Source organism: Octodon degus, unplaced genomic scaffold (assembly GCF_000260255.1).
Source record: "Octodon degus isolate 3935 unplaced genomic scaffold, OctDeg1.0 scaffold00464, whole genome shotgun sequence".
NCBI lineage: Eukaryota > Metazoa > Chordata > Mammalia > Rodentia > Octodontidae > Octodon > Octodon degus.
The window spans coordinates 18,821-43,387 of record NW_004525040.1 but is presented as its reverse complement, the minus strand read 5'-3'; the positions used below and the strand labels follow the sequence as shown (position 1 = coordinate 43,387).

The following is a 24,567-nucleotide window of genomic DNA, read 5'->3' as shown; positions in this document are numbered from 1 at the left end:
TGTCAGGGCTCTTTTTAATAGAGGAATGATTTAGAAACAATATTTTCATCTGTTTTGATCTCTATTGTGTGTGTGTGTGTGTGTGTGTGTGTGTGTGTGTGTGTGTGTTCTTAGAACCACCTTCTGGTTCTACTGGTTAAGTATTTTATTAACATACATGTTGACAATTCTCCTTCCTTGTTAAGATAAATTTGTGAAAACAAATTTGAACTCTATTTTTCAAAACTCAGAAGTTTCTTTTTTGAGTTCTTTCTTTCTAGGGGTGATTGGAGAACCTTTTCTAGAGCTGTTACCATTTGTGAGGCATCAGAGAATTATATGTGTCATGAGATGTCTCTGGGATTTTTCTGGGTTAGTTTACTTTTTTTTTTTCTATTTATTTTATTTTTTTTCTACAGTTTTATTGATAAACATATAGCAATGAGACAGTTTCAAATCAAATCGGAAGTACAGTTTCAACAAATAATACACTGCATATATTCTTCTTAGTGGTTAATTGCTGTACAAGATGCGGACTTGTGATCCTATTTACAAACACCATTAGAACAAATCATTCCAGTCATTAAGACAATGCAACTATATATCTACCCCAACCACTTTGAATACACAGATACATGGGTTAGTTTATATTGCTTTGCTTTTTTTTACTTTGAAATGGTTATTACCTATTTCTAAAATATATGTAAACATTAATTACATAAATGCATATGGGTTAATGAACACCAAGATGTGTATTTCAGCATCTTTTAAATTGTCAGAAAAGTAATGTTATTGCATTTTTTAAAAAAACTAAAGAATTTCTGTGTATGTACACAAATAGGCTTCAGATTTTCTTATTTTTCCTAGAGCTATGTAGTTCACAAACAGCACACATAAACTTGAAGTGTAGGCTTTGAACTCTGTTGTGTTTCTCAGAGTCTATTCTAGCCTTCATTGTTCATTATGAGAGGTCCTAGTGTTTAATTCCTCAAAATGAGCAAAGAAGTTTCTCTCACATTTCCTGCTGCGTATGCTTTTCATTTTCCATAAACTACTCATTTAGCTTATTTCATTTTTCCCCTTTTTGCATGAGACAGTATCTCACTTTGCAGTTCAGACTGGCATTGAACACCCTATGTAGAACAAGCTGGTCCTAAACTCATAGCAATCTTCCTGTCTCAATGTTCCAAATGGTGGGATTATAGATAGGCAAGCACCAATTTGCCTGGAACTTTTATTTTTCTAATATAACATTCACAATTTGACTTATAAGTTCTACCATTACACATCATTTCATCCCATGTGATATGCCATTTATAGTAAGGGAAGCTTGGTTTGCCACACATGAGAAAGGATACAATTCTGTCTGACATTTTTGGAAGAGCCAGGTTCTGTCTCAGATTTTTAACTTCTAACATTTGTATTTGAGAACTATCTTGTAGATCGTCCTGTGGATGAGAGGAGTTGTTGCCTTATCCTCTTTTTCTCAAAACTGTGCTCAGCCTGGCAAGTGTGTGATGTATGAGGTATGGAGCGTTTTGACACTACTAGGTCATTTCTGTTAGTCTATGTTCATGTTCATATTCTTGAGAATACATTTTCTAACATAATATTAGTATAGAATTGGATTTATACCATTCTGTAGAACATCTACAGACAAATACATTACTAAGATCCATGGAATTTGTTTCACTAACATAGTTGTATAATCCACAAAATTTTGAGATGGATGGATGGTTGTGCTTATATTCTGGCATCTTTCTGATGCTTTTTAGGAATTAAAACCATAAGTGAGACCAGGTGTCATGGCATGCACTTCTAATTCCAGTACTTAGGAGGCTAAAAATAGGAGGATTACTATGAATATGATCTGGGTAGTGAGACCCTGCAAATCCTGTAATAAATACATAGAAAAAATAAATTAAAAACATATATGGGAGTTCATAAATGCAGCACTTGTTTGTATTACTGCTCTGGAGATCAGTCCTCAGCTCTAAGGAAGATTTGCCAGTTTTAGGTAAGAACACATGGGTTTCCTGAAATCCTGAATACTAAGTAAATATAAAGCATATGCATGGATCTCCAACCTCAATCCTTAATGCGTGTACACTAACAGTTCGTTAAGCAATGGTAAAATAATATAGTTCTATTCCTTCAGTTGATGGAGGAATCAAACAAGCTGTTTGGCCAGTTTTACAAGTTCTATTCCTGACTCAATTAAAAAAAGCCATCAGCTTTGCAGTAATAATACGAGGATATATGTTTATGATTTATAGTTTGCGGCAATAAAATTAGGAGATAGGTTCATGATTTATATTCTATTTTTCAAGTAATTCTTTTAAAATATTATCTTTAAATGTTTCAATGTACCAATGGAATGGTATTTCATTACAAAATTATGAGGATAAATTTTGTAAACTACATGAAATACATGTGCAGGCAAGAGTCCAGTATTTTAGTATTAATTTCTCCTTGGTCTTTTCAGTACACCAGAGAAGGATTACTTCAAGTATTCTGTCAAATTTCTCAATTTATGAATATAGTTTATGATGAAATAATAAGCATAATTTATGTTCCATTCCTATGCCTTGTTGGGTGTATAACATTTGTAGGAAATAAGTGGTCTAATTATCCACATTTTACAGAATGGTTAACTGTGGATTCGATGTGCTGAGTTTTCTGTTTTTAAGTTAGATTTTGTTGGTACATTTTTGATATAGATAATGATCATATTCAACATAAAGAATTTATACCTGTACATGATATAACTTGTCTTTTGCCTGTTCAACTACCCCTCTTTCAACTCCTCTTCTCTTCCTACTTACATTGTTTCCTTTACTTTCATTTTTATTATTTCCCTTCATTTCTTTTCCCCTCCTCTCTATCATGCTCCCCTCCTTATTTAAAACTTTTTCTCCTATTTCCAAGTAACAATTATGCATTTAGACAAGGTAAGTGGCTCAGATATTTTAGTTAATATTTTTAGTCCTTCATTTAATAAATTTCAGATGAGAGATGTAAATTTGCACCACTTGTAGCATAACCTACTTAGCAACATTTGTTCACTATGAATTTTTCTTCTGACAATAAATCAGAGCTAAGATATGGTCTAAAATTACATAAGTGTGCATTGCTGCCCCACAAACATTTATCGCTTGAGAAGATCTTATTTCCTTATATACATGTGAAATTCTCTTTTACTAAAATATCTGGGTCTCTTAGGATATATCCATTACTTCATCCAGTTTCTTATTGGGACAAAATCAGATGAATATTTTTCACTGTAGATGATAGTTTATTTGTGGCTGTGCAAAGAAAAATCAGAAATAAAACTGATATCCAGCCACCAGTGAGGAAGGCTGGGATAGGTGTGAGGATAGTTGTCAATCCAGGAGTGTGGAAAGAGGACTTGAGTTCTAAAGGTGGAAGGCATGAGTGGAGAGAAATCCACATGCTCTGGTGAGGCCATAGTGCTGATTGAGATGACAATGGTGGCGATACATGTGAAAAATAATTTTTATTGGTTTTCTCCTCAGACATTCAATGTTTGTTTAACTCCACAAAGATGAATAAAAGGAGAAAATTTTCCAGTTATACTGACATAAAAAGCACAGTCTTCTTTGAAATCACCATTGGGATTGCAGCCAACATGATCCTACTTCTGTTCCACATCCTCACATTTGTCCTCAAGCACAAGCACAAGCCCCTTGACCTGACCATTGCACAGCTGACCTTAATCCACCTGTCTATGTTGATAACTGTGGGCTTCATAGCTTCAGACACTTTTGAGTTCCAGGATTGGAGAAGTGATCTCATGTGTAAGTTACTTATCTATATAAACAGGTTGATGAGGGCCCTTTCCATCTGTACCACCTGCCTGCTGAGTGTCCTCCAAGCTGTCATGCTCAGCCCCAGAAATTCTTGTTTGGCAAAACTCAAATATAAATCTTCACATCATTACCCATGTTGCCTTGTCTTTCTGTGGATCTTCAATATGCTCCTGAATGGTCGTTTCTTGGTCTCAGTTGGTGCCAGCCCCAATGTGACCTCTCAAAGTTTTGTGTTTGTAACTGAATCCTGTTGTCAGTGGCCTATTAGTTACTTGTTCAGGTTCATATTTCTCTCATTGGTGAATTTTCAGGACATCTCCTTTATTGGGCTGATGGCCCTGTCAGCTGGGCACATGGTGAGTCTCTTGTGCAGGCATACGAGGCAACTCCGGCATCTTCACAACACTAGGCTTTCTGTAAAATCAGCCCCAGAAGAAAGTGCCACTCGGACCATTCTGTTGCTCATGGTTTTTTTTATGGTGATGTACTTTTTGGACTGTGTTATTTTCTCAACGTCTGGAATACTGTGGAAAAATGACCCAGTTCATCATTGTGTGCAGATGCTTGTGGGCAGTGGCTATGCCACAATGTGTCCTTTTGTGCTAATGAGCACTGAAAACCGGATGATCAATTGGTTTACATCAAGGTGGAAAAGACAGTAAATGTTCAAGTATACAGTGAAGGATAATTCCTTCTTAAATATGCAAATACAACTCATTTGAAGATGAACATTATGCAACATAACAACCATTGTTAAATTCCTGTTATATTGTTTATTGAAATTTTGTATTGTTTCTAGTGTTTTTTAAAAATATTTTTATTGTCTTTTAAAAAATTTAAAAAATGAAAGTACTTATTAATAAAAATATGCAAACACATCAAATTTCTGTTGGATCATTGAAATATATATAGTTGTGCTTTTATTCTTAAACATATGTAATTTACCATGTATGCTTGATAAATAAATAAGGCACCATTTAACATTATATCTCTTCGAAAAAATCAGAGGCTCCTGTTCTAATAATATTCACACAAATGGGATAGTTATCCATTCTTTAGAAAAACTATGAGTCTTTATGAAAATCCATTAATTTATGCATATATACTTATTTCAATTATGTACATATAACATATATATCAAAAATCAAGCTAAGTAATGAGTAATAATTTGACATAAAATCAAATATTTAATTATTTATTTTTATTTTTATACTTGAAAATTATTCATTTCAATTATCTCAGTAGACTTTGACTAGTATGGCAATTATACTAGGAAAGCTTATATTTTTTCAAAGCTTATATATAATTATTAAAATTGTTGTGCTTGTAAAAATGTTAGAAGCAACACATGACACTAAGCATTTTTCACAGAGCTTTAGCGTTTTAGAACATGTTCTTAGTGTCTTAAATTTTATTCCATTATTTTCATGTTAGTATGCTAGCTGTAGATGATAAGTTAGGTTGATCAATGAGGAACACTGCTGCTCTCACTTCAGAACAAAGACATATATTAATTTATATACATAGAGATGTTTACAAAGGTAAATGTTATCATCAATTCCCAATATGAAGAATTATCTGCAACCAAGGTATTAACATATTTGAAAGTCTATACTGCCCAGTGATAATCCAGATAATTGAAGCTGATATGGTAGAAAAGGACAATCAGAGAATTTTAACAGAAGATAGGCCATAAGAAAGGAGCGAGAACATTAAGCATTCTCTCTAAGAAGATGATGTGATGGGGTAAGAAATGTAAAGGTAATCATTATCTTCCTTGAAGATGGGGTGGGGAGTTTTCCTTCAGATATGCTTGTATTTCCAAGTGAACAAATGTGCTATTTAAATCAATAAAATTGGATACTTATCATGTAAAAAAAATCAACTCAAAATTGTATTAATGTGTGGTTAAGTGTAAGACATGAAACTGGAAAGGTATTAAAAGTAATTATAGGTGAAATTTACCTGTAGAGGGCATCAGAAGTATTCACAACAAAACCAAAATTTGATAAATGCAATAACATCAATGTGAAAATATTCACAGCAAAGAAAATAAGGAAAGAAGACAGAAGGCATAGATTCATAGAAAATATTTACAATATATTTTGCATATTTGATGATTGCTGAAAATGTATAAGAAACTCAACTCACAAATAATCCAGTTTAAACTGGACAATGGATCTGAATAGATGTTTCTCAGAAAGGGAGATATGGATATTCACCAGAAATATGAAAAATATTCACCATCTCCACTAATCTAGGGGATCCTTTAATGGAATTGTTGGGATTGTGAACATTAAAAATACATTTTCTGGGGCTGGGGAGATGGCTTATTGGAATAAGCACTTCCCTGGCAAGCTCAAGGGCCTGAATTCAATCCCTGGTTCTGCAAAAATAAATAAATTATATATATATATATATATATATATATATATATATATCCTGAGCAATCTGGAAGTTCTGGTCACTTACTGGGAAAAATCAGTGTAATTAATATCAGACAAAAGATAACACAAAATTTTTCCACTTTTTTTATCCAAAAAAGTTCTCACTTGACATGGTTGTGGTCTACTACAATTATAGTGCTTGGGAGAATTAGGCAAGAAGTTTGTCACAAGGTCAAGACCAGTCAGTCAGACTCTGTCTCAAAAAGAAGAAAAAGAATCAGCCAGATAGGTGGATAAGTTATTGCATATGAAAAAAGAGTAATTTGAATGACTTTGAAGTTTTCATCAGAAATAATGTTAGAAATCATTGGAAATACCATGTAGTTATTTTGTCTCCTTAGTGTGAGAACTGAAAGAGAAAAATGGAATCTGAATGGTACAATAGATATGGTGAAAAGGGAAAGAACTTATCCAAAAGAAAGAGTTACTGAGTTGAGGAGAAGGAAAGGAGAGGAAGAGGGCAAAAGAGATTTATCTATGTATGCAAGCAAAATAATTTGGACAACTGTACTGTGTATTTCTGTTGATCTGTGGAAAGAAGAAGTTAATGCTTTAATTTGTTTCACCTCCTTTTTTCATTTGTGCTTTTTCTCTTCTTAATTTCTTATACAGTTGTTTCTTTTTTCTTTGTTCTTCCAATTTTACAAGCATATATCTTGTAATATGAATAACTGGTTGGAAGATAACACTGTATTTCAACAAATACTGTGAAATTCAAATTTCTGTTAAAATTTCTGTTTTAATTATAAATTGTTCTCTGTTTAATAAATAACAAAATTAAGAAAACAGAAATAAAAAAGAAACCTCTAAAATGAAAGGTATGTTATGCAGTAAAAGTACTGTGTACCAGTGTGTAACTGAAAGAATTATTCCAAACATTTGTGCTACACAGATGTACTAAATAAAGTATGTTTCTTTTTTTGTATAAATTCTAAACATGCAAAAATTTTATTACAATTTTCAGGCTATCTTCTTTATTTTTTAGATGAAATTATTTCCTATAAAATGACAAAGTATTTTACAATATTATCACGAAAGCAGAATGACAAATCAAAGTAAAAATTGCTTTCAGCTCATATTACAGTGTGCACAGGAGACTAAGCTGGACTTTAGTGTAGTCAGTATAAGTACAAAGGTCTTTTTTTTTTTTCTTTGCAGAACCAGGGACTGAACTCAGGCCCTTGCGCTTTGCCAGATGAGCACTTATTCTACTGAGCCATCTCCCTGGCAGTACAAAGGTCTTGTACTTTAATTTATAGCCATTCTTGACTAATAATATTTTCTTATTATGAGAAAAATTGCTCAGGTTATGGAGCAGCTAACTATATCATCAAATTCATTTCCAAGTATAAAAATACCAATTCTTAGTAAATAGAAATAATAATTTACCATGTATTTTTTCTATAAATATCCTGAGAACACTAAAACATTGGTAGCATAAATTTCTTTTAAATATAGTAATTCTTTGAAATAATAAAGCCCTTAAGTGGAGTTCATGCTTTTTAAAATTTATTTAATTATTTAATTATTATTTATTTATTTATTTGTGGTATCAGGCATTGAACTCAGGCTTTTTAAAATTTAATTTAATTTTACTTTGAAGAGTGAAAACAAAGCAAGAACAAAACTCAAAAACAAAGAAACAGCATAACAAACAGCAATATTTACTCAGGTTATAGATTTTCAAAACAAGAGTAGCTGATTAACGATGATTCAGATATCTATTTTTATCATCAATTCTGTTGCTCAAATTAGCAGATACAGTTATGTAATATTGGACATATGATTGAATATTACCACTTGCTTTCAAGAAACCTTGAATTTTTGTTATTGTCTCTATTTTATTTCTTCTCTTATCTTTTTTAAAAATTTATTTTAAAGAGAGTATTGTACTCATTGATATGACCTTATAAATGGTACACAATTCAAAGACCAAGATGACAAGCATGTAAGTGTGGCTCTTGTAATACAAATTGCTGTCCTCAATGAAGTTGCTTACATGAAGACATCAGTATACAGAGATAGTCAAGGTGAAAATTCTTCATGTTAACTGCTATTTAGAAAAAAGAAAACTGCTGGGAATTCTTAATACAATTACCTCGGCCATGCTGTATATATACTTGCTTTTTTTTCGTACCTTTTTTCCTATCTTTCTCTCCTTTTTATTTTTTAATCTTTAAGTTCTGTTTCTTTTCATTTTACTATATTTGTTATACCTTTTAGGTTTTATTTCTTCCTTCACGTTCTTACACAAGGGAAACAATAAAATATATACACATGTGTGTCTTGTTTATTGCACTTATGAGTCTAGCCCCTAGTTGCATCCACTTACCTATGATGTCTTTGTGCTTGTCCTTCTTTATAGCTGAGTGGATAAAAATACTACATCTTTTTAATCCATTCCTCAGGTGATGGGCATTTTGGCTCCTTCCAAGAGATGGCTATGACAAATTGTGCTGCTATAAACATGGGTACACATTTAGTACTATGGTATGATGTTTTCAGTTCTTTTGGGAAAATATACAGAAAAGAAATAGCTGGATTGAATGGGATTTCCAATCCTAGTGTTTCGAGGAGTCCCCACACTGATGTCCATGGTGGTTATACCAGTCTACATTCCCACCAGCAGTAGAGAAGGGTTCCTTTTTCACCAAAGCATATCCATTATTTGTTAATAGTTCATTTCTTTGTGATAGCCATTCATTCTGTGGTAAAATGGTAAAAAGTTTTAATTTGCACTTCTTGAATGGCCAGTGATGTGCAGCAGTTTTTTCAGTTATATATTTGTCTGTTACATTTCTTCCTCTGAGGAGTGTACATTCATCTCAGATACCAAATTTGGAAATGGGTTTTTATGTTTTGGGACCCTAATTTTATTTAGGTATTTATATATTCTACATAGAAGACCTTTGTCTAGATGGATATAGGTTAAGATTTTTTTTCCAAATTTGTGAGTCGTCTTTTTGTTTTGTAGGTGAATCCTTTTGACTTGATATAGTCAATTAAGAAACACCTATGACACATTTTTCTAAAATAAGAGGACTTTAAAAATGGACAGATGTTTGGGCATGGAGGATTATGTCTATAATCTCAGCCCTAAGGAGGCTGAGACAGGAAGACTGCTGAATTCAAAGCCAGCCTTAGCTGCAATATGTAGCATGACCTTGTCTCAAAAGAAAGAACCTCTAAGAGCAATACCACATAAAGAATACATAGAAAATGTTTCTAATTTAATTCCAAGCACAGTACACATATCACTAATCATTTCCTTGTGCCTAGAGATCTACTTCATAATTGAAAGCCAAACCTTAGCGGGATGGCATAAAAAAGGTAATGTATATTAACATAAGAACATGGAATTTAATGAATAAATCTAAAATTTGGAGAAACAAATGGAACAACGTACAGTTTCACAATTGTTGCAAAATATATTTATGTCCTTTAGTTTTAGTTGAGTAGCTGGAAAATATCAGTAAATCAAAAAGTAATTGAATAACATTAAGACAGTTTATGTTAACTAATATACCAGTAAACAACGACTGGAAAATATACCTTCTGTTAAGAAGGTACACCAAGGTACACAGTATTGTGGAACATAAAATAAACCTGAACAATATGAGGATAAAAATTATGCATAGATTTTTATGACCACATATGATACATTAGAAAGATAAAAACACAGAAGGGAAAAAAAACAGGAGAATACATCAAAAGAAACAATCTGAGAATGAAGAAAATATTCAGCTTTTATAAGGATAACAATGAAAAACATTTATCTGTATTAGACATGTGTTCCAGCACCTCTTATTATCTTGTTAAGTAGCATCTTTTCTTTCTCTTCTTTGTTCTTTGTTATTTTCTTTGTCTTACTTTTTTTTTTCTTTTTTTCAGAACTGGGGATTGAACTCAGGCCCTTGTGCTTGCCAGGAAAGAGCATATTCTACTGAGCCATCTTTCCGTCATGCATCTTTTCAATAGTCTATGTTTTTAGTCCCTTTGTCAATGCTCATGTTGCTCAATTTTCTTTTAGTTGTTTATACTTTATTTGCATACATTATTCCACATGTCCATTAAAGTAATAAAACTTTAAAAGAAGTAGCTGAGCTGACATGATTTGCAGGTAATGATGGTTCAATTAGAAAACTACAGGGTTTCATGAAACTAACTACTAAGACCTAATAAATATTATTACAACTTGGGGCACACATGGTTATATTAATTGCATTTTTAATTTATCTTTAAAGTTAGAAAAGCAATTTTTAGAATTTCATTGCAATAGAACCAAAAATATTAGAAGGAGTACATATAACAAATATGTGTCAGAATCTTACATAAAAAGATGATGTCATGCCAAAATTAATTAAATAAGTTGAGGGACATGCATTATTGAATCTGAAGACAAAATATGTTGCAAATGGCAATTATTTATCATAAGTTAAATAACAACAAATTTTGTGATGTAAAATTTATATGGATAACCAAGGTGCACGGAGTAACAAAATTAACTATTTATATGGGGAAATATGTTATCTTACTATATAAGGCTTATGAATATGTAGATTGCTAATTTACTGTGTAATTGTTAAATATTTTGCTGTCTCTAGAAGAGGGAAAGTTGTCTTGCTAATAGATATTTACTGAAGTTCAATGGTAGGCTGATATTTCGTCTGTCCTACTCTTCATTCTGTAGTGGAAGATCTACTTTCTATGGACAAGGATGGTTCTTTGTCTGTCCTTGTTTTTTGTCCATAGTTTTTTTTTAATGCTATCATTGATGCTGATTATACTGCTATTAGCGACATGACACAGGTACTGTTTCCAATTGTGTGTGTGTGTGTGTGTGTGTGTGTGTGTGTGTGTGTGTGTATAGGCTTAGTATCTAATAATTGGATTTCTTTGTGTTCATTAGCAATACTGTGGCCAACCCCAGGAAAACAAATAGTAGACCAGATGTATTGGAATCTCATCTTTCAAGTAAATAGAAGGTGTTGAATTCTGCAACAGAGATAAAATCTAGTTAGATATGCCCAGACAACCCCATGGAAAAGTGTACATTAAGTAACAAAACTTTGCATTAGAATTAAGCAACAAGAGTATGCAGTCTGCATACACAACAAGGGAGGAAAAGAGGCTTACTCCTTCTGCTCTGCTCTTGTTTCTTTTGCTGTCTTCTATCCCATCCAATTCCACTCTGTCTTGGAGCCAGATGATCATGGAGTGAAACCTCCACAAACTTTGAGGTAAATAAAACTGTCCTTCAATTAAAAATATTATTAGTATTTATTGATATAGGTCCTCACTATGCAGTTTAGACTTATAGTGATCTTCCTCTCTCAGGCTTCCCAGAATTAGGATTATTGGCATGTATGACTATCCATGATTTTCATTGATTAGCACAGAGCACTAGAGGTTCTGGGGCAGGCACATGTGGTACCAGGGATTGAACCTGTGTCCTTGCACTTGCCAGTCATGCATTTAGACTGAGAAGCTATCACCCCAGCCTTTTTTCCCACTGCTATTATGGATTAGTGGATTATATTGGATTATTATTCTGAATTTATGCAACTGAAATATTGAAATGGCAATGGAATACCCATCTCTGACAAAACTATGAAACAAAAGTGGATACAAATGAAGGACCACTTTGCATCTAAAGTAGTTTAAATAGATATGTAGCTACTTTCTATTAATTCAATGAGAAGAAAGATTTGTACTAATAGTGTTTGGACAGGATATCATGTCTGTCTCTTGTACTATGTATATTCACTACAAAGACAACAATATGCAATGCATTAATTGTCAAAACTGTCCTAGCAATCAGTTTTGAAAGTGTCTTATTGCTATTTGTTTCTCAATAAAATTAATAAAAAAGAAAATCTAAAAGCTACAACAGATATTATGAAAGGGAAAAAATCTCTCCAATTGGAAGGAAAAAATGGCATGAGGGATAAGATAAATGAAAGAAGGAAGAAATATTTGGGTATATATGCAGAATAGTTTTGTTATCTGTACCGCTAAATTTATTTACTCTGATTTTTTCTTTTGAGTATCTTATCACTTCTTTGTTATTTTTTGTCTTTAAAAGGATCTTAGATGTTTATATCTGATAACCTTAGAAACTAATTTGAAGTTAGCACAAGTAATACAGGAACCATTTGTCAATACTTATTACTTTGCTTAGTGAAAACTTGTGCCATTCTTAATCGTGTTTACTTTTCTATCACTATTTTGTATTCCTTATAAATAAAAATATGGATGCCTACATTTTGTAATCTGAGCAAATATTTTAAAGATATCAATTAGGAATATACTAACTATTGTTAACTTCTATTACTTTAGTTTGAAATTCTGTATTATATTTTCTTTTGGTTTTATTTGCTGTTGTTTTTTTAAAAAATACTTTTAAAATAAAAGTATTTAAGTACAGAGAAGTGAGGTGTTTACTTTGGCTATACCTGATCATGTTGGAAAGCTTGTGTGAAGAGATTAGGAAAATTTTGTGATGCCAGCTGAAATGGTAGAGCTGCAGTACTTTAGTCTATGCTGCACAGGAGATGCTCATCATATCTTTAAATACCAGAAGGCTGTTAGTAATGTTTCTTGTGCAGACTGGGATCAGGAGGTTTCTGATGGAAAGAAGGACTGCATTGGGTGCTAAAGACAAGATGATGTGGGTTATGGCTTTGCAGAAAGTTTGACTCCATTTTGTTTTTGTCCAGAGACTTTGTATGAGAATAGAATTAAATGTGATAGACTAAGGAATCTGGGAGAATGTATTTCAAGGCAATTTAATATTGTCATTGTGGAATGGCTACTGTTGGAGACTGTTAGCCATATTTCTGTTAAGAATCAAGAGCAAAGAGCTCAGCAGAATTACTTAAAATGTTGTGATTTTGGCCAAAAGGGAAGCTTCAGTAAATCTGGAGCAGCAAAAATAGAGCAGTGGAAATCTCGATTGCTAAAAATGACCAAAAGAATAAAAAAGATTGCCTGGAGGAATCACAGAAAACAAAGAACTCAACCCTTTCTAGCATGAAAGTTGCAAAGGTGAAAGACTGCTTTGAGGAGAAAGTCACAGAGCTCCATTTTCCAGAATGGCAGAAGTCTCACCATACACCAGAATTGTGGCAGGATAGAGATTTTTTCCTCAGAATTGGATTTAGAGTGCTCAGCATTGGAAGCACTGGAAACTTGCAGCCAGAAAAATGGAAGCCTGGATACCGCTCCAACTGGCAGAAGAACTTGGCCACGCTCATATGGTGATTGTTTTAGGTTAACACAGAATGTTTGAGTTGTGAAGTTAAGGTAGCTTATACCCTGATTTCAGGAGACATGGGAGCCCAATATGTGTGTTTCTGAGAGGTTACTGTGTGTAGCCAAAAGTTCAGTTGAGAACACAGAAGTTTGATGAAACGAAACTTTTACATAAAGGAATGTGAATGAGTCTTTGGAGGACCAAGGAGCATGGATCATTTGTAGAAACCTGCAAAGAGGGAGGAAAACCAGCTGCAGGGAGAAGTTGTGGGAACTGCAACCACCAGAAGTGCCTTTGGGTTGGAGCCACCAAAACCATTTGGAGCCCACAACTTCTTGAAGATGGCCTTGGGTGCTGAACATTGAATTATAGGACTTAATGTTTGACCTGATAGATTTGAACTTGCTTTGGTCACATTCCTTTGTAATCTCTTATTTGTAACAATTGGAATGGAAATGCCTATCTTGTGCCATTGAATATCGAAGGTGTTTATCATTCTTTTTTTTGTATGGGGATTCTCTACTAAGTGTTTGCCTTCTATCTTTTAGTGGGCTTGTTGTTTCGTTTGTTCAGCGTGCTGGCTCTGTTATTTTATGTGCCTTCTTAGATATGCATTTGGTCTCTGTTTTGTTCCCTGCTATGTGGTGTGGTGCGATGCCTGCGTTGTCTTGAGGCTTTGCTTGGGTTTGGGTTTGCTGGGCCATGTGTTTGCTGTTCGCTCTCGGAGGGTTGCATGCCGGCGGGTTCCTCTGCGTGGTGTGTTGATCTTGCGACCCTGTCCTACATATATACACACGCGAATTTGTTGTTGTCTCTTCACATGGTTGTGCATGTATTTTTTGTGGGGCATTTTTATTTTTTTATTTTTTTAGTTTTGATATCTTTTCTTCTTGTTTCATTCACTCTGTCTTTGGTTTTTGTGTGTCTGTGTCACTTTTTCTTTTTTTTGTTTTTTATTTTGGAGCTTAGATTTAGGCTGTGAGTTTTGTGCGTGTCGTTTGTTGGGTTTGGTGCGTGAATTATAATGGGGGGTCATAGGACTCCTTTACTTTTGCTCTTTTTTCTTTTTCTTTGTTGTCTTATTTTGCCTGTTTATCTTTTTGCTGCGGCCGCTGGGCTTGGGGGGCTCTGATTTTGTCTTTTTCCTTGCATTGTTTGTGAGCTATTTAAATTTTTTGTTCCTTCTGTTTGGGTTTTATGTCTTTTTATTCCTTCTATTTGTTTCTTTTAATTGAGATTTTTGCTATTTCGCTTTTAGCCTTTTTGCTTCTTCGTCTCCCTTTGATCTGTCCTTTGCTGTCGTCTTTGTGTAGGGTTTGATGAAAGGGGGAGATGGTGCGGCCCATTGTTTGTTTTGTTTTCTTTTTTTTTTTTTTTTTTTTCTTTTTTTTTCTTTTTTTTTGCGATTTTTCTTGTTTTCATTTTTCTTTCCACTTGTTTGTTCTTACTTCTGTGTTGACAAGTGACATTCTTGATTTTGTGGGCATTTTTCTATTTTTGTGGGTCTGCTTTTTTGCCCTTTTTTGTTTTCCATAGTTACTGTGTCCTGGATTGTTTTTTTTCTTCCTTTGTTTGTTTTCTCCCGTGCTCTTGTGTTGGCTTTTTAGTTTTTCCAATGTCTGTCCTTGACCTCGGTGTAGTTTCTTTTCTGTTGCAGGATTTCTTTTCCTTTTTTTTCAATTCTTGGTAGTATTTTTTTTTGGTTCTGGTTGTTAGTAATGTTTGTTCTTTTTTTTTCAGCTTTGGTTCTTGTGTTCTATCCTTCGTACTTGACTCTCCTTGGGGACGCTTTGCTTTTTTGCTCTGTTTCTTTTTGGGCCTCCTAATTTCTTTTGGCTATCAATTTTGGTCAGCTTTTAGTTATTGGTTGTTGTTTTAGTGTTTTTTTTTTGTCTTGATTCCTTCCTTGTCTTGTTGGGTTCTTGGCGGAATTTTGTGTTTCTTTGTTGCCGTTGTTTTTTTCTGATTTTTGTTCTGCTAATTTAATTTTTTTACTGTCCATATTGTGTGGGTTTTTCTCTGATTGTAGGGTCTTTTACGTGGGTTTTAATATGTAGGTTCTTTATATTATGCTCTTGACTTATTTTTTTTTCACTTTAACTCAATTTGGTTGTTTGTTGGGAGCATTTTTTGCTGTTTGTTGATTTTGCATTTGAATTATGGGTACATTTTTTGTGTTTATAGCTGTCTAACTACCTTTGTGTTGAGCAGAACATGCTTCGTGGAGCTTTTCTGTTCTTAGTCATTGGCATTTGCTTTGTTTACTGTATTTTTGTTCGGTTTTTTTAACTTCGCGTTTGTTTTTGTTCTTTTTTTTTTCCATTCAGTTTTATGTGTCTTTTTTTTGTTTTGCCTTTTGTTTCTTGTTTTTCTTTTTTTGTTTCCTTTTCTTTTTGGTTTTTGGGGGGCTTGCCCGTTTGCTCAGTTGTTTACGTGGTTGGTTTTTTGTTGCAGTGGGGCTTCTGTTGCTGTTTTTCTGTGGCCTCTCCTCACTGCTTTCAACAGTGGTTATAACAGTCTACACTCCCACCTACAGTACAGAAGCATTCTTTGTTTCCTATATCTCTACCAACCTTTGCTACTGATTGAGTTTTGTGATGTGTGATGGTAGCTACTCTTTCTGGGGTGAGATGGGATCTCAGTATTTTCATTCATATTTCTTGAAGGACTAATGATGTTGAACACATTTTCATAAATTTGTTTGCCACTTGTAACTGTTGATTCAAGAAGTTTGTATGCAGCTCAGATGTCCATTTTTAATTGAATCTTTCAATTTTGAGGTCTTGAATTAAAAAAAAATTATATCTCCTAGATAAAATTTTCTTCTGAGAAATTTTTATTTTTCCAATTTATTTGTTTTGCTTTCACTTTGCTGTTGATTTGTTTTGATGTGAAAACTGTTTTTAACACACAATCCAAGTTGTCTGTTTGCTGTTTCCCATACAGTTTGGTTTTTGTTGATGAAGTATTTACATATCCTTGTCATTTCAAGATTTCTACCTACTTTCTCTTCCACTGGATTGAGTATTTCTGTTTTAATATTTAGATCTTTCACTCTTTTTGACTTTAGCTTAGTGTATGGAGATAGCCATGGGTCTACTACATAAACATTTCAGTCTTCAGGGTGTGGAAATCCTATTTTTCCAGTACTATTTATAAAAAGACTTTCTTTTTCCAATAAACACTTTTGTCCATTTTCTCAAATAGAAGGCAGCTAAGTGTGTTTATGGTTGTGCTTGTATTTTCTAATCTGTTCCATTGGTCTTCAGATCTGTTTGATTTGTCTATTTATTTTTGCAAGTACCATGTTGATTTTAGCACCACAGCTTTGTACTACAATTTCAAGTCAGAGAGTATGATATGTCCTGTCTTGCCATTGTTGTCAGGATTGTCCTTGTTCTTCTAGGTTTATTTTCCTTTCACTGAATTTTAAGAATGTTTCCTCTAGTTTGGTGAGGTGTTCTAATGGCATTTTGGTTGGAATTGAATTAAATCTGTGTAAGAGTTTTGGGAGTTAGCAGTTTTCCTGTATTGGTTATTTTTGTTCATGAGCAAGGAATAAATTTTCATTTTCTAAAATCCTCTTTGATATCTTTTATCAGAGTAGTATAATTTGAAATATAAACATCTTTTACTCCCATTGTTATATTGATTCCTAAGTATTATATATTTTGGAATGGTATTGTGAAGGGTGTGGTCTCTCTAGTTTATAAGTGAGTTTTTGCTTTTGTACAGGAATGGTATTGATTTTTCAGTACTGACTTTCTATACACCTATGCTACTGAATTTCTTTATTAATTCTAGATGTCTGTCACTGGAAGTTTTGGTGTCTTCTACATAGTGTATCATATCATCTGCAAATGTTGATAATTTATCTTCTTCCTTCTGAACCAGTCACTGAGGCTGGCTTTATGGTGCATACCTGTAATCCTAGCACTGGGGAAGCTGAAAACAGGAGGATACCTACTAGTCTGGGCTGCATAGTGAGACCCTATACCAAATAAATTAATTTAAAAAAACTTACAGAAAAAATTTTTTTTGTACCAAGAATTAAACTCAGGACCTCATGCTTGCCAGGCAGGCACTATGCCATTGAGCTATATCCTGGGCCCTAGAACCATCTATTTCAATATACAATGTAATTAATATCTACTGAATTTTGTATTTTTTGTACATTGTTAGTTTTTGTGTTTCAATCTTTTTTCTTGCTTTTTTGTTTAAGTATGTCATATTTTTGAATTTTCTGTCACTTACAAGCAGGTGTATTTTTTTTTAACTAATATTGGTAGCCCTAGAATTTGCAATAATCATTTTCAACTGATCCAGGTTACTTTCAAGTAACACCACAGCTCTTTACTATTATTGCAGATACCTGCCAGTATTCCTAAACCTTGCCTCTTGTACCTAGTCCATTGCTATCCTTAATTTCCTTTATCTGTATTTGTAATGAACATACATTGTGGCCGTTTTTATTTTGAGCAAACTGATTTCTAATATATAGATGAATAATAAGAAAAATTAATTTCATCATTGATCCTGATACTTATTTTTTATATTATGCTCCTTCATTATTATGATGATATGTTTCTGTTCAATAAAATTGGCATTCATGCTATTTGTTTCTCAATAAAATAAAAAAAATAAAGCCCTAGATTTTTTTCCCCTGGTCAAGATTAGCAAATATAATTTCTTGAAAAATCTAATTTAAATGATAGTATTACACTCACAAATATAGACTACATAATTTATCTAAATGCATTATAGAATTGTACTCTAAATGGAAGTTGTAAACAAATAAAAAATAAATTGTAAACATTAAAGAATTTAGGACTTCCTTCAAATTATCTCAATATTTGTCTGATAAACTCTTCATTTCTGCTTCACTTAAAAATAAAATTTAGGGTTGGACAAATAGCCCAGCAGATTAAAAGGCCTTCAAGCAGGCACTGGGGCCTGGGGTTCAATCCCCAGGTCCTGCCGTGCCAGCCCTACCCTGGGTAGCACTGAGATGGTGATTGAGACTGGGCATGGTGGCACGCATCTGTAATCCCAGCACTTGGGAGGCTGTAAAAAGGTGGATCATTACAAAACTGATCTAGTAGTGAGACCCTGAAAACCCTGTAGACACTTCCCTAAAACACAAAAATAAATAAATAAATAAAATTTATTTTTTAAAGTAGCTTTGGCTTCACAGTGAAATTGAATGGAAACTGCAGAGATTTCTATATTTGACATTTTTCCCTATTTGCTTCAAAATGGGTACTGCCTTCAATGCTATCAACATCCAGCCCAATAGCATCCAAAACCATTTCATGATTTTGTTTTATGTTCAGTGAGCTGACATTATCTCTCAAAGTCCATACATTCCATATGGACATATTCTTAGTCTTATGTAGTTCATAGGTTTTGGAAAACCATACAGTGACATACATGTATCATCCAATTTCCATTTGCTACAACAGCTTGCTGTATGGGTGTGTGTCTCTCTTGCTACTGCCCACTGATTTTTATTCAATATACATTTTTATCACATTTTCTAGAATAATTTGAGGTCAGAGTAATAAAATAGGTGGTCAACTCAGGTTAATTCTCATGCAATATGATGTTTAAGGTTGTTTTGAAATAATAGGCTTTGTAATCTTAAGCAATGAGCAATATTCATGGGCATGGGCTGCAGTTTATTTGTTCATTCACCTACTGAAGAAAAAAATAATTACTTTTGGCTTTGGTAATTAGGAATGAGTCAAGGATAAATTTTCCTGTGCATAATTTTTATAGATGTATGTGTTAATTTTATTTAGCTAAACTCCAGGGAGGATGATTGAGAGATCTTAGAGAGAAAATAAGTTTGTCTTTTTTTTTTTTTTTAGAGAAACAGGGTTTAGTTTATTTTTAATTTTTTTTCATAATTTTACTGAGAAACAAATAGAAATGAGACAGTTTCAAACCTAATTGGTGGGACAGTTTCAATAATTAACAAATTGCATACATTCTTCCTAGTGGTTATTTGCTGTGCAAGATGCAGACATGATATCCTATTTACAAACACTACTAGAATAAATACCTCTATTCATTAAGAGAAAGTAACTATATATTTATCCTAACCACTTTGAATACACAGATACAAAATGGATATTCATCTGTATCCCCTTTTCTCTTTAGTTCCGTCATTTGAATATTATAGGTGTGGGAACTAAGCAAAATATTCTAAAAGACTCGAGTAGTCCATAATAGTATTGGGTCTTCTGCTTCACTGGCAATGTCAGAAATTGTTGACCTGAGTACCCTACAGCTCAACGTAACACTATGGCTTTACTTCCTATATTTTGTTTTTATAATTTTCTGCTGCATGGTTAAGACCAAGATAAAGCAATACGTACACAACAAGAGTTGTAGCTTTTGGGTCTGATAAGGTCAGTGAAATCCCCTCAGGATTTATCCTGAGATCCTGTACCTCAGATTGTACAATCTTTGTCTGTGTCAGCCATGTGGATGAGTCACAGCCATTGCTTGGCCAATGTGCTCTCTGTAAAAGCCTGAGAGAATGTTTTCCCTCCATGTGACTCTCATTAGGCACACTCTACATCATCGATCACTTTCCTCTTTGGCCCCATAATCTCCTTGATCAGAAAATTTGGGACACTACCAAGTTACATGAGATTACAGTACAAGTTCTCATATGTGCTGAGTCTTAATTGACCTTGGAAGGCTAGGGCCAAAATGTTGGCTTTCCTTGCAGCCCTCCTTTTTCTCTATATTTGGTCTGCAAACTTAGGTTGTTAACTCTCCAGAATACAAGCTTGTTGTTATTACCATATAACTTAGGCTGTTAAGGTTAACATCACTATCTGTCTGAATATCAAATATCTTAGGCATAACATGGAACAGGTATTTTTCATCAAGTATTGATATGTTGAACTTTAATACCCTACAGAATATGATGAAAAAACATTAAAAATTTGAATATATTTTAAAAATAGGCATAACAAATTATATAATACTTATATTTACACATAAGTCCAGAAATCTAACCATATACAACCTTGAAGCAGGACAGTCCCAACACATTCCTTTTCCTATTTCCTGCCTTCATTCATCACTCCGTTCTTTTTGAACAATTATCTACCCAAAAGACATCATAGCAGGAACTGGCATGTCATGACAAGCAGTCCGTATTCAGAAGACCAGAATGACAGGCACTGCAAGCATGAATCTACTATTACAAATTGCCATCTTCAGTACAGTTGCTTAGTTCACAGGTGTCAGTATATATAGTTAGTCAGGGTGAGAATCTTTCCAATTAACTACTACATTAAAAAACTCTTCTGAGATTCTCAGGATCATTGCTTTACCCATCTTCTACATATAACTGTATGGCTTGTCACTGTTGTGTTTGTTAGCTCTTCTCCTTTCCCTTTCTTAATTAGTTAGTGCTCAAGTTCTTGCTTTCCTTTTACTTGTATTATACCTTTATATTTGTATTTCTTCTTTTGAGTTCTTATACTAGGGAAACTACATGATATTTACACATATGTGTCTGTTTTGTTTCACTTATGAGTATATCTTCAAATGGCATCCACTTCAATATAAAGGCTTTGAGTTTATCATTCTTTTTAGCTGAGTAATGCTCCATGGTATAAAAAAATACCTTGTCCTTTTCATCCATTCCTCAGGTGATGGGCATTTTGGTTGTTTTCAAGATTTGGCTATCACAAATTGTGCTGCTATAAACATAGGCACACATATATCCCTATGATATGATGTTTTCTGATCCTCTTGGAAAATTCCCAGTAGAGGAATAGTTGGATTAAATGAAATTTACAGTCCAAGTTTTCTGAGGAGTCTCCATACTGATTTCCATAATGGTTGCACCAGTCTACATTCCCACCAGCATTAGAGAAGGGTTCCTTTTTCCCCACAGCCTTTCCAGCATTTGTTTTTGGGTGATTTCTTTATGATAGCCATTCTTCTGGGGTGAGATGATATCTCAATGTTGTCTTAATTTGCATTTCACTGATGGCTAGTGATGTGGAGTATTTTTTCATATATTTATTCGTTTCTTTAATTTCATCCTCTGAGAAGTGTGTGTTCATCTCAGATGCCCATTTCTTGACTGGGTCTTTAAATTTCAGGGCCCTAGTGTGTTTTTGTTCCCTATAAATTCTGGAGAGCAGACCATTGTCTGAAATTCTTATTTGTGATGATTTTTTTTCCAAATTTGTGTGTTGTCTTTTCACTTCGTTGGTAATTTCTTTTGATGTGCAAAAACTTCTCAGTAAGAGCTGGTCCCAGTTGTTAATTCTGTCAAGTGTTTCCCATGTGATTTGATTTTTGTTCATGAACTCTTTGCCTACCTCTATCTCTTCAAGAGTTCCTCCTACTTTCTCTTTCAGAAGATTTAGTGTTTCCGTGTTAATGTTTAGGTCTTTAATCCATTTTGACTTCAGCTTAGTGCATGATGATAGACCTGGGTCAAGTTTTAGTTTTTGACATGTAAAGAAACAATATATCCAGCACCATTTGTTAAAAGGGCTATGTTTGTTTCTGTAAGAGTATTTTGCCCCTTTGTGACAGATAAGGTGACTGAGTGTGTTCATTGGGGCTTCAGCATCTTCTAATATATTCTATTGATCCTCAAGTCTATTTTGTTGCCCACACCATGCTGATTTTATCACAATAGCTTTGTAATATAATTTCAAGTCAGGAATTTTAATGCCTCCTGCCTTATCTTTGTTACCAAAGATTGCTTTTGCTATTCTAGGTCTTTTCTGGTTCCAGATAAATTTTCAGAATGATTTCTCTAGCTCTGTGAGTATGTTGGTGGTAGTTTGATAGGGATTGCATTAAATCTGTACATCAATTTTGGGAGTATGGCCATCTTCACAATGTTGGTTTTTCCTATCTGGGATCATGGAATATCTGTCCATTTTCTGAAATCCTCTACAATGTCTTTTTTCAGAGTACTGTAATTTTCCTTGAAAAGATCTTTGACTTAGATTAGTTAAAAGATCTTTAGTTAGATTAATTCCAAATTATTTAATTTGCCTCAGTTCTATTGTAAAAGTTATCATTTCTATAAATTCCCTCTCAGTATGTTTGCTATCTGTGTAGAGGAATGCTATTGACTTTTGGGTATTGACTTTGTAACCTGCTATGCTACTGTATGTCTGTCTTAATTCTAGTAGCTTCTTGGTGGAATTTTTGGGTCTTCCAAGTAAAGTATCATGCCATCTGCAAATAATGATAATTTAACTTCTTCTTTACTTATTCTTATTCCTTTTATTTCTTTCTCTTGTCTAATGGCTCTAGCTAGTGATTCCAGAAGTATATTAAATAGGAGTGGTGACAGAGGACCTCCTTGTCTTATACCATATCGAAGAGTAAATGATTTAAGGTTTTCCCATTTTGAATTATGTTAGTCATTGAGTTTTCATAAAGAGCTTTTACTAGATTGAAATAGAGCCCATCTATCCCAATTTTATGTAGGACTTTGAACATGAATGAGTGTTGGAGTTTATCAAAATGCTTTTCTGCAGCAATGGAGATGATCATATGGTTTTTCTTTTCACTCTATTGATATAGTGTATTACATTTATAGGTTTTCCAATATTGAGCCATCCTTGTATCCCTGGAAGAATCCTACCTGGTCATGGTGTATGATCTTGATGATTTGCTGATCTTATTTGCCAGTATTTTATTGAGGATTTTTGCATCTATGTTGATGAGGGAGTTTGGCCTGTCATTCTCTTTCTTAGTTGTGCCTTTCCCTCATTTTGTTATCGGTATAATTCTTTCTTCAAGGAATGATTTTGGGAGGATTGCTTCCTTTTCAATTTCATAGAACAGTTTGAGGAGAATAGGGACTACATCTTCTGTAAATTTCTTGTAGATTTCAGTTGTGAATTTATTCCTCTCTGGACTTCTCTTTGTCTTTAACTTTTTTATTACATCTCATATTTCATTGGCTGTTATTTGGCTATTGAAAGTGGATATATCTTGTCGATTCAGGTGTGGTAATTTGTAACTTTATAGGAATCTTTCTATTTCTTCTGTATCTTCTATTCTGTGAGAGCAAAATTCCCAAAGTAGCTATAATCTTCTGAATTTCCACTGGGTCTCTGGTAATTACACCCTTTGCATTCTTGGTTGCTTGTATTTGAATTTTTCTTTCTCTTTTTGATGAGGTTAGGTAGGGGCTTATCGATTTTATTTAATCTTTCAAAGAATCAGCTTTTTGTTTCATTAATTCTTTGATCTATTTTCTTAGTCTCAATTGAATTAATTTCTGCTCTAATCTTTATGATTTATTCCCATACTTGGCCTCTAGGATTGGTTTGCTATTCCTTTTCTAGTTGTCGAGGGTGCAGCATTAGAGTATTTATTTGTTTCCATTTTGTTTTCCTAATGGTGGGAGTTCACAGCTATGAATTTCCCTCTGAGAACTACTTTCAACGTATCCCATAAATTACAAGTTGTGCTTGACTTTTCATTGAATTGTAGGTATTGTTGAATTTCTTGTTTAATTTCTTCTGTGATCCATTGAATATTGAGTAGGGTGACATTCAACTTCCATATATGTAGTGATGTTTTTCTGGTTTCTCTTTTCATTTATTTCCAGTTTCATTGCACTGTGGCCAGATCATATGCATGGGATAATTTCTGTTTTCTTGCATATACTTAAGAATGACCTATGGGCCAGTATGTGGTCTATTTTAGAAAATGCCCCATGTGCAGCTGAGAAAAATGTGTATTCAGCTGTTTTTGGGTATAAAACTCTGTATATGTCCACCAAGTCCATTTGTTTCAAGCTCTCTTTCAGTTCTTTCTTTGCTAATTTTTTGTCTGGTTGACCTACCTTTTTAGGATAAGTGTGTGTTAAGGTCTCCTTTTAAGATTGTGGTATTAGATATTTCGTTTTTCATGTCCATTAAGATTTGCTTTATATAGTTGGGTGATCCTGTATTTGGTGCATACATATTTATGAGTGTTACATCTTCCTCTTGAATTTTTCACCTAACCAGTATATAGTGGCCTTTATTTCACTTGATCATTCTTG

The 24,567-nt window shown here is 33.6% G+C and overlaps 1 pseudogene; it reads left to right on the top strand.

Annotated features, from left to right (window-relative positions):
• Positions 1 to 3,544: 3,544 nt before the first annotated feature.
• LOC105741337 overlaps positions 3,545 to 24,567 on the top strand; it is a 33,361-nt pseudogene continuing 12,338 nt past the window's right edge.